Here is a 9,738-nt window from a genome sequence, read left to right as displayed (position 1 = left end):
TCCCGGACATTTTCTCAGAGGAGCTCCTATTATGAGTTTTCCTGAACATAAAGAGCAAAATATAGGACTCCTAAACCGTTGGGAAAAACTCAAAGCTATGCATCAACAATTAGCCATCCGTTGGAAAGTGCTTACACAAACGCTACAAATGGCAAAAGACTATATCAAACTTAAAACCAGGCGATCTCGTAGTCATTATGGATGATCTATTACCACCATCCGAATGGCGCTTAGGTCGAATTGAAAACACATATCCGGGTGTAGATGACAATGTTCGAACTGCGGACATTATAACTGCTACTGGCACTATAAAACGACCTGTAGTAAAGCTTTGTTACTTACCTTTACTTAATAATAACGATGTCTCTTAAATTTCTCATTATCATAACCCTCTCTTTACCTTAAAATTATTATTTAACAGTGCTCACTACAACTAAAACCCTTTACTAATTACAACTTTGTTCTTTATTTTCTCCATTTAATTTCATTTACAGCTCCCGACATCATCAACACAGACGTTCGCAAATAAAGCTTGATCCCGACGTTTACCAATGCAGGCTCTGTAAACACTTCCATTCTATTCGATTTTGTAGGCGGTTCTTAAGTATGGATGTACGGGCTAGACATCGAGTGGTCAGCAAATTTAAGTATTGTGCTAATTACCTCGCCAAAAGCCATGAATTAAGGGCTTGCCCGTCAATGGATACATGCCGAAGATGCGGAAATTACCATCATACCTTATTACATCAAGGTATTAAAAGCCGACTAATCAAACTAAAGAAAGATCATAGAGGCCCAGTACGATCCTTATCATCATCTAACAACCGAACTTCATCCAACACCAGAACATCAGCCAATAATCGAACCTCATCAAACAGCGGATCATCATCATCCAACAACCACCAATCATCTTCCAACAACCAGAAAGCAAACCCGGATCCACATATAATTTCCGAAGCAATTCGATCATTAGCGCAAGTTCTTTGCGTACAACCTAAAAGTGGCCGGAACTCTGTATCCGGAAATTAAACAATATTCACAAAACAAATAAACACTAAAGCATTTGTTGAAGCCATGTGTGGTGACATAGTTTTGTTCAAAATGAACAGAACCATTTTTGATTTGGTGGCCGGAGTGTACAAAATCCCAAGATTTTGTACTAAAATTTATAACATAAATTTTATATTATTTATATATTAATTTTAAATGCATTTTTTGAATTGTAAACATTTAAATTTAACGGAATTTCCATTTACATATTGAGGTGTATTACGTATTGTAATGCTATGTTTCCACGGCAGCCTGAATTACTTAATTCGCGTTTTGAGTTACGATTGCGAATCAACCTGTTTACACGACAACATTCGTAATTCAGTTTGACATTTATTTATTTCTTCTTCTTGTTTTTTTTCTTCTGTTTACACGTTTTGTTTTTTTTGTTTATTTTGTTTGTTTGGTGCGAATTTTAAATTTGTAATTTGGCAATGGATAAAAAAGGTAAGTAAAAACATAAAATTGTAGCATTATTAATTAAACAAATATAATTTAATTATTATTTTCATTATTAGAAAAAAGAAAAAGTGCAAGCAAATGGGACCAGGGCAGCGAGCGGGCTTTATTAGAGGTGTGGGCTGAAAGAATGGCAGAGCTGCGTGGCGTCCGTAAAAATAGCCATATAATGTTAGAAATGGTGGCGGAACTTCAACGTCAAGGTTACAAATACACGGTACCAGAACTGAAGACAAAGATGCATAATATAACTGCACGGTATCGGTAAGTATTTATTCTAGGCAAACATTAGAAATGAAATCAATCTAGATCCCTAAAATAGTTTGTGTGGTTACAATATTGTTATTATTTATATTTAGAATCTCTGTATTGCCAGTTTTTGGCCGCCGCAGACACTTTGTTGAGTTGTATTGCGAGGGAACATTTCAGAAGGCGCTATGTGCATTCATAGACCATTTTCAACCAAAAACAAACTAGAGTTCATTCTTGGTGTAAAATATAACCTGTATACAATTTAAGCCAGTTTTTGGCCGCCGCAGACACTTTGTTGAGTTGTATTGCGAGGGAACATTTCAGAAGGCGCTATGTGCATTCATAGACCATTTTCAACCAAAAACAAACTAGAGTTCATTCTTGGGGTAAAATATAACCTGTATACAATTTAATGTACACAGATTATATTTGACCTGTTACTTGATTACAACGTTTACATGGATGAATATTGTATATCAACTCAAGAAATGGTCTCACTGGATACAAAACTAGGTATCCACCTAGTTTTGTTCCTCCTAAATGAGTGTAAGGTATAGAAATCGTCACATTGACATAGATTTACATATGTACATATATAAATGCACGTATGTTTGCATGTATGTATGTTTATTTGAAGCCTATACGGATTAACCGATCTGAAATTAGAAAATTTCACCTTTTTGAAAATTACTTTAACGTTCATAATTGTCTTTTAAAGCAATATAAGTCCATTTGTAAAATTTTATAACAATATTTTTAATATACTCACAATTGGTGAGGATATCACAATTGGTCGGCCATGCCTGCCTATACGTTTTTACTTATTTTATATTGAAATCAAAATTTAAAACTTTTTTTTAAGAAAAGAAAAACAGCAAATTGGAACAACAGGAGGATCACCCTCGGATTGGGACCTCTACAAGGAAGTAGAATCGTTGTTAGCCCATTCTAAAACCTACAACTCCGAAGGACTTGTTGTTGATAGTATAAATAGTAAGATAAACACAAAGTATATAATGTTTCTAATGTGTAATTAAATTTATTTTTTTTAAGATATAGATACTTCTATCTCATCCCAAACATCAGTAGAAGACGTGTCACCATTACCTACGCCTCCATCCCCGTCACCTTCACCATTGCCATCTTCGCCATTGCCAATATCTTCTCCGATGACAATATAACCATCAACTGTAGCGCCATCATCACTATCCATTACTACACCATCGTCGACCGCTGCACAGTGGGGGATCTGAAAAAAAAGTGGAAATAAATCTGTAACTTCTAAACGAATAGCCCGATTTTAATAAATTTCCCATGGCTATAGAGGAGGTGTCGATAAGTTTAAGTTTTGAATTTGGGCTTAAACAACCACGTGTCACAGTAATGAACGAATGATTAACATGTCTAGTGAAATTTCATCACCAAGTTATTTTCTTATATAATACATAAGTACAAACATTAAGGGATTAAATACTTCGGAAGGCTCTGGACCACGCAATAATACGAATTTTGATATTATTTTGATTTTATAATATTTCCCGAAATGTTATCTTTCAGAAAAATATAAACACATTATTTATTTTTTTCTCATTTTCTGTATAATTTAAAATTAATGTAGGTACTTTTTTCGAAAAAAAATGGCGAAAAAACTACTTTTTTATTTTTTTTAAATTTGAATGCATATAACTTTTGACTCAGTAGATATTTTTTAACAATTCTTTCTTAAGATTATTAATAAATTTGTTGTTAATTCAAAAAAAGATACTTCAAGAAAATCGGGAAAGAATTGGATCCGTTATTAGCAAAATGGCAGACCAAATGCGAATAACTCGTAAACTATAAGAGATAATATATGGCTAAAGCAATGTTTTTTGTAGATCTCGTCTAGTAGATTCCATATATATAAAAATCTTTCAAATCGGAATGCAAACAAAAATTTGGCATCATTTTTAATTTTTGATATACCCGAGGTGCCCCACTTTGGGGCATTGTGGCTCGGCCCCCCCTTGGTTGTTTAAGCCCAAATTCAAAACTTACACTTATCTATAGCCATGGGAAATTTTATTAAAATCGGGCTATTCGTTTAGAAGTTATAGATTTATTTCCACTTTTTTTCAGATCCCCCACTGTGGCGCTGCTACAAGAAAAAAAACAAATTTTGAAAGATTTTTTAAAAACGTGGAAAAAAACAGAAAATATTGAGGATGAAATTAAAAAAACATCGGAGAGAGTTATTCAAATAGAAGAAGAAAAGAAGAATATTTTAATATTTTAAAATTATGTAGATAGAGAAGCCGATGTGCAGAAGGCACTTATAGAATTTTTGAAGAGGCCTTAAGTTTTTATTTTATTTTGCTATGCTAGCTACCGTTTTATGTGAATTAAATTTTTAGATTTATTTTTTCGTATCGAATCAAAGTGTATGAAGTAATTTTTGATCTCATTTACTTAGTATATTTAATTTATGAATATTATTTAATTAAAAAATAAACGTTATTTTTTTATCGATATTTATATGTATATGTTAGTGTTTGACTGTATATTTGTTTCAAGTCTATAGACGGCTAAGCGGTTGGACAGATTTTCTTAAAGTATTTACAGCAACTTTATTTATGTCTGAAGGAACTAAAGGCTACTTTTATTTTGAAAATTCAAGTGGACAAGTTCTGCAGCCCACGTAAGTATTAAACGTCGTACACATACAGTGGTGGCCAGGAATTTAAGACAAAAATTGTTCGCTAAATTCCACGTGATTGTCAATTATTTTTTCAAATATTTCCACAAATATGTATGCATGAGGACTGTTTTAACACACAAGTGTGTTTTATTCGACCGTGTCAATTCATACATATTCACCACGAACACATAAAATTTTTCTACAACTTGACCAAAAATTTTTTTTTTTAAATTAACATTTTTCTCACATTTATATCATTATATTTTTATTATTATAAAATATTCGGACCAAATTTCGTATTTTTAGTTCCATTAGTTTCGGTCATATCATGTTATTAACAGCGGATGTTCGCTGAGGTGGGTCAACGTATTTCCACATATCTTTGTCCATATATGTTTTACCGATTTTTCCAAACATTTTTCAGAAACTAGAAACATTAATAATAAATTTCATACTCTTAGAGGTCCTTTTATTTTGGCTCTATATCACTTAAAATTCAGTTGATGAAAAAAATTCAAGTATTTGTCTTAAATTGGTGGCCACCACTGTATGTGGGAAACTTCAGTGGTTTCAATAAAAACAAGTAAGAAAGTATGGTCGGTCAAGCCCGACCATGTAATACCCTACACTAAGTAAAAAAGCAAAAACATTTTTGTTTCAAAATTTCAATAATTTATATTTTTGAGTGATTTTCGGAAGTTGGCCTTATATGGGAGCAATGACCAATTATGGACCGATCACCATGGAATTAGGTCGTGTGATTTATGTCTATATTAAAGTTAACCATGTTGAATTTTTTGTGTGTACCAACATTTTTAAGCGATTTATGCACGGTTAAGTGATTGGGAGCTATGACTAATTACACTATGCAACAAATGAAGACTTTTGGAAAAACACAAGATCATGACAGTATAGGTTCGACTCTACTACTAAAGGGTAGTAAAACCCTATACTCAGTTTGTCCATTTTGGTGACCGATTTTTTTTTATGGGCACTCTAAATAGCTGTCAAAAATCACTTTGTAGCTTACAAATTTTAGTTTTTTACTATTTTTTGACTCTGAAACAAAATTTTTTTGTTAAAAATGTATGTTCGAGTGTATACTTCTCTATTGTGCTGGAATAACGAAGAATGGGCAAATCATTGTCGGTATGATCCGGGCGTATCACTTTATACAATCTTGATCACGCAAGACCGGCTTGATGCAAGATATGAAAAAACTTTAAAAGTTTTGAAAGTGGGCAAAGGTGGGAAAAGGTTTGTGGAACTTCTGAAGTGTAAATATAAGCTTTTTATATAAGTTTTTGATATCGGTGGAAACCTTATGACTTAAATATTGACATTTTAGTGAAATTAATTAATTTCATGATTTTTCGGACGCCATTTACCTTAAAAACTAACAATATTTTTAAATGGTGATTTTCCATCAAGAAAAATAAAAACTTTGAATTAATGTAAAATTTGAACAGTTACAGACATCACAATAAAATTTGGAAGTAATATCGAAAATTTGTTCCAAAAACTGAGTTTTTTTAGAAAATAGTCCACTTTGACGTTATTTACAGCATGACAGTAAAAGCGTTTTGTACGTATATAAACAACATATAGGGCTATACAAATATGATGAGTTTTTGAGGATCGGTGCTTTGCGTTTTTAGAATTTTTTACTCAAACCTAATTTTTTTTTTTTCAAAATTGCCCAAGTTTTAATAGGGCTGGGGGGAACAATGTCCGCTTAAATTAGTCAAATTTTACTTTATACGTTTTTGCATTAAGTTCTCTTTTCAGATCATAAAAAAAAATTATATAGTCCCTAAGAAAATTAGTTTTTTATAAAAGAAAAAATATGGGGACTTTTTTGGGATAAAACTTAAAAAACACACGCATACAAAGTTGAAATATATAAAAATATGCTTCAACTTTGGATGTGTGTAACTTTTTATAGGGTCGAAATAATTGTTATTAGGTTTGTTTTATTTTCTTTAGAATTTTATCGCAAATATACGTCATATATAAAAAAACAAATTTCGACCTTTCGTAGGCCCATCAAATATAAAATACGAAAAAAAGATCGGGCAATATTTAAAAAAAATATTAAACCTAAATATCTCTTGAACTAAAAGAGATAATTACAGATAAACCCATATTTTTTGTAGACTTTCAGCTCATTCGGATCATAAATGACTTTTTGGCCATTTTTTTAAATAAATATAAAATAATACAGCACAACATAGAAGTGTGGACTTGATAATACTATTTTTACAAAAAAATCTTTGTTTTAGCGTCAAAAAATAGGAAAAACGAAAATTGTTAAGGTACAAAGAGATCTTTATGTGCTATGTAGAGTGACTAGACACATTCAGAATGCATTGATATGTTCACAAGAGTTGTTCAGCTTTACCATAGCTACAACTTTGCTAAATATTGTTAGTGAAAAATTAATAGACCCTGGAAGTTATTCTAAAAATAGTAAAAAAAATTTCTTCCTATATTTTTTCAACAAAAGTGCAGGAAAAAGCTATTTTTTGGAAAAAAAATTTAACAAAATTTATTTGGCAGACTCTTAGCTATATTATTGCCATTAAAGTTAAGCCGTATCACAAAATCTGAATTAGCTGTTAGCCAAAAACTGATGACACCTTTTATAGAGGCCCCACTGATTTTCGGAAACTTTGGGGGCCCATAAAAAAAAATCGGTCACCAAAATGGACAAACTGAGTGTAGTGTTTTACTACCCTTTGGTATTAGAGTCGAACCTATACTGTCATGATATTGTGTTTTTTTCACTGTTGCACTGTGTTATGGACCGATCGTAACAAAATTTTTCGTAAGGACATTTGTATTTGATCGAAATATCTTTAAAATTGCGACCTGTACTCTGCGCACAAGGTTTACATGGGCAGCCAGCCGGCCAGCCAGCCAGACGGACGGACGGACATCGTTCAATACTTTAAGGTGGGTGTTAGACTAATATTTTTGGGCGTTGCAAACATTTGCACAAACGTATTATACCCTCCCCACTATGGTGGTGTAAGGTATAAATATACCCAACTATGAAATAAAGGAGCAAAATTTTAAATATTCGTATTAAATACTTACACACATATCTTGAAATTGCTTGTCTTATTACTTCAGGGTTGAAATCTTCACTGCTATAGTCCGTAAACAGTACAGTATAATCTGGATACGATCGATTTAATTCAACAGCTTGTAAAGCTACCAACCATTTTTCATTAATAATGTCATTATTTTCGTTCAGAAAGTTGTGGAGTACAACGCAAGATAAGATAACAACGTTGGCATTTCTTATGGCATTATCGACTCCTTTTCCAATGCGCCTAAATCGGGCTTTCAATTGTCCAAAAGCATTTTCCACTACTCTACGACATTTTGAGAGGGTATAATTAAAATTCTTTTGTTCGGGATTTGGTAATACATTGAAAGGATATGGTTACATTAATTTTTCACTTAAGCGAAATGCGGAATCGCCAATTATTAGTACTGGGACATCTACACCGGAAATATTTTTTTTTAAATCAGTTAGATGGTTACATTGATTTAATTGTTGCTTTAAAATGGAACCCTCAAATATCTGTGAATCATTGCATCTTCCAGGACTGCCACAACTTACATAAATAAAACGGTATCTGGAAAAAGCTAAATACTAAATTGATCATACAAAAAATAATGAACTCCAATACCTAGCGTCCACCAATGCTAAAAGTACAACGGAATACCAACCCTTATAATTGTAGTAATCTGTGGCGTCCTCTTGGACGGGGTGGATTTCAATGTGACAACCGTCTATAAATAATTTACATGAACATAAAATATATTATTGGTAGCATATACATACCAATCGCTCCCATACATTGAGGAAATCCAAGTGATTCAAATCCATGGACTAAACTTTCAATTTTATCTCTAGTCATCGGGAAGTTATTTAAATATGTTGGGGCTAATACTCTTCACACCTCATCACAAAAATTTAAAAGAATTTTGCAGACAGTTGATTTTCCCACGCCAAACATGTTTGCTATTGTGCGGTACTCTGCTGATGAACCTAATGCATATAAAGCAGAGGTTCGCAAAAATAAATCCTCTCACCAATACACTTACTCTCACCAACACATACAATTCTTTATTTTATTCAGTGCACCTACAAACACACAAACACACAAATACAAAAACTGAAAAAATAAAGAAAAAGTCATACATCAGTGCTCATGCGTATTCCTAGTTGTCTCGTTGAGTGGACAACGACATAAGAATAAGTGTGATTTTATTTTCCACAATTGTGGTATGGGCTGCGCATTACTGATATAAAGCGATTGCAACTCGTTTCTCTAGTGGTATAGCTTCGCGCATATTTGTATCGCATTTTTGGAGTCCTTGTAATAACGCACATAGTTTATAAAATAAGTTTCGGCTCATCCTAAAGTTATTTTTGAAAAACAAATCATCGGCTTGCTGACAATCAATCTCCCAGAAAGACTGAGTTCGTTCCTATAAATATATGCGTATAAAATGGGTACGTATAATTTTTCAAGCAACTCACCTTTTTCCAGGCTAATTTTTCTGAGGTAAGTGATAGTTTCACAGTGTTAAGAAGTTGCAGTTGTTTCAAAAGCTGCAAATGCTTCTTTTGGAGATCGAGTAGTGCCTCGGTGCACAATGTTGTCTCCTCTACAATCTTTAATGTAGCCAATAATCTTCGGGACATTATAATTTTTTTTTATAATTTTCTTTTTTTCCTCCATTATATGTTTAAGTTTTAAAAATACTTCTACAAATGAATTTAACTTTTTATTTCTTTTAATTTATTTATTTAATACAAAAATCTTTACTTTATTTTGTTTTGTTTTGACATTTTTGTTTGGACAGCTGATTTTGATACATAAATAATCGATAAAAATTAGAGATGACAGTCATTCGTTCGTAATTTATAAGGTAATTCAAACTGAATTACGTACGGACAAGGTAATTCGCACTTGAAATTTTGTATGGCGAATCATGTAATTCAGTTCGTAATTGGGGGTTGAATGACGAATGAGAGCGTGAAAGACGAATAATGCCGTCGTGTGAACATGGTATAACGAATAATCATAACCATTGTGAATTTTTAATACTGGAAATATTCAAAATTAAGTATGTATGTATAAGTGTATGTAAGCTCCCAATAAGCACCCGAAAAATTTAAATTCAAGTATTGGACATTTTATTAGAATTCAACTTGAATTTCAGCCCCTTTTTCAAGCATTTTTAACGTTATAAAATGTTCAAACTTATTTGAAAATTTT

At 32.3% G+C, this 9,738-nt stretch overlaps 1 pseudogene; it reads left to right on the top strand.

Annotated features, from left to right (window-relative positions):
- Window positions 1-1,579: 1,579 nt before the first annotated feature.
- On the top strand, window positions 1,580-4,099 carry LOC135952614 (uncharacterized; annotated as a pseudogene).
- Window positions 4,100-9,738: the final 5,639 nt, after the last annotated feature.

Source organism: Calliphora vicina, chromosome 2 (genome assembly GCF_958450345.1).
Source record: "Calliphora vicina chromosome 2, idCalVici1.1, whole genome shotgun sequence".
Taxonomy (NCBI): Eukaryota; Metazoa; Arthropoda; class Insecta; order Diptera; family Calliphoridae; genus Calliphora; species Calliphora vicina.
The sequence above is the reverse complement of the archived record's forward strand: the minus strand, read 5'-3'. Positions and strand labels throughout refer to the sequence as shown.